We start from the raw sequence: 2,124 nt of genomic DNA on the forward strand, positions 1-2,124 counted from the left end.
CCCCCCCCCGCCTCCTGGCGATCCGCTTGAACCGCGGTTGACGTAGAGGAAGGTACACGGGCGCGACAGTCGGCGCGCGAGGGCTGGCCTCTTCCCCCTGCCCCCGGCAGAAGGGGTGTTGCCCGCGCGGGCTCACGCCCGCGGTCCGAGGGCAGTGATCGGGCATAGTGCGGGGCGCCGGCCACAGGACCATGCATATGCGCATCCGCTGGTCAAGATGGTCCACACGCCTGTACAACACATGCACACGGACACATACACACGAGTAGACATATATACCATCGGGAATATTTCTCGGCCACTTTTCCCCCTTCGCGCCCTCTGGTTTGTCAGGGCGGGGAGCGGGCCGGCGCGTGCCCCGCGGACCAGGGAGCGCCGGCCGCTGGGGCTCCCTGGCCAGCTTCCGGCGCGACGACGGGCCCAGGCGTGTGTGCTTCTCCGTGTGCGTGTATGTGTGCGGGGGGGGGGGGGGGGGGGCGCACTCGCATGCGCACACACGCCAGGCACGCGCGCGGGGGGGGGGTGTACGAGGCGTCCCCTCTCGCCCGGCGCCGGCCGCCAGCTGGCGCATTCCCCCCTCCCGGGTGGGGGGGGCTGACGAGTCATCCGGCCTTCCGCCCCATTACCCCCCCCCCCCCTCGGCCCCGGTCCCGGCCCCCCGGCCCCCGGCCCGGCAGGAATGTGGCAGCCAGGGGAAGGGGGCGGGGGGCGGGGGGCGGGGGGCCAGGCTGGGACGATCTCGCGCGGCTGCCGGGGTGCGCTTTTTTTTTTCTCGCGCGCCCCCCCTGTCCCCCCTTTCTCGGCGCGGGAGAAGAGAGAGAGAGAGGCAGACAAAAGGCGGGCGCCTGGCGGGCGCCAGCGGAGGCGGGCCGAGCCAGAAGCAACAACACTGTCCCTGGCTGCTCGCCCGCTTTCCCGGTCCCCGGGGGGGGGGGCCTACGCACACACCCCTCAGCGCCGCCGCCGGGAACATGCATAAATAGCCACGTTGCGGCCCACACCTTCGCCCTGTAGCTCAGTGGATAGAGCACTCGCCTCCTACTGCGTCCAGCAAGTTAGCGAGGGGTCGCAGGTTCGATCCCTGCCTGGGTCGGGCTAGCCCCTTTATTTTCGGCCCGCATGTCACATCACGTGAGCACCGAGGTCACCCCGGGTCCTGCCGGGGGCCGCCGCCGCTGTCGCCGGCATATGTTGTGCGTGCTTGTGTGTGCCAGGGCCGGCTGCTTCTTTCCTTGCACGCGCGCGGGGGGGGGGGGGGGGCCAAGCGATGGCACCCGCCGGGGTGATGATGCCTGCGCCGGGCCCGGGGCCGCCGGGGCACACTGCGCCGTGGGTGGGCCGGAGAGCCGCCGGGGATCGGTCCCTCCCCTGCTCCCCCAGGCGCGACCCGGGCACGCCTGCTGCCCGGTCCCGGAGGTGGCGGCTGTGCCCCCCCCCTCTTCCCCCCGGGCGGAGCGCGATCTCTCATCACGGCCGCGCCTCGTCAGACAGGTTCGCCTGGGCGTCTAACCCCGGGCCCCCTCCGGTCAGTGGTATTCAAGATCGCCCAGAGGGCGCCCGGCACGGAGGCCCGTCTTTTGCGGCTGTGGGGGCGTGCGGGGCAGCCGAGGTCGGCGCGGGGGCCCGGGCGGGGGGGGGGGGCTCAAATGCGCAGGAAGGGCCGCGGATCCCCCCGCCCCCCTCTTTGTCTTTCTCTCTTTGTCCCGCTCGCGCGCGAACTCAGGTGCGCATGCAGGCCGGCGCGGGGGGCGGCGGCACTCGCGCCACGGGCCTGTGCGGCTCTAGAATGATCCTCGCCCTTGTGGACGCCCAGCGGGGGCCGGTCTCCGCGCCCCGCGCGCCGAAGCCCGTGTCCTCGCACCCGCGGGCATGCCCCCCCCCCCCCCCATCCTGGTGCTCTCTTCTCCCCACAGGGTCCGCGATCTGACGCACATCTGTCGCACCGGCCGGGGAGGGGGACCGGGTCGCGTTCGCACTCCGCACCGCCCGGCCCCCCCTCGGAGAGGGGCCCCGCCGCGGGGGATGGACGTGCGCCCGTGCCGCGCGAGAGATCACCATGCTCACCGGCGAAGGTGAAGGGGCCACACCCTGGACCCTGCCACGCAGAGGCGGCTGGCATCTTCC

General features: G+C 73.1%; 1 non-coding gene across 1 annotated transcript; it reads left to right on the plus strand.

Moving 5' to 3' along the window:
- Positions 1–1,004: 1,004 nt before the first annotated feature.
- Positions 1,005–1,093, plus strand: H696_01862. Its single transcript has one exon. It is a non-coding gene; the product is annotated as a tRNA-Arg (tRNA).
- The last annotated feature ends 1,031 nt before the right edge of the window (positions 1,094–2,124 follow it).

The sequence above is a fragment of the Fonticula alba genome (assembly GCF_000388065.1).
Source record: "Fonticula alba strain ATCC 38817 unplaced genomic scaffold supercont2.3, whole genome shotgun sequence".
In the NCBI taxonomy this organism is placed as follows: domain Eukaryota; order Rotosphaerida; family Fonticulaceae; genus Fonticula; species Fonticula alba.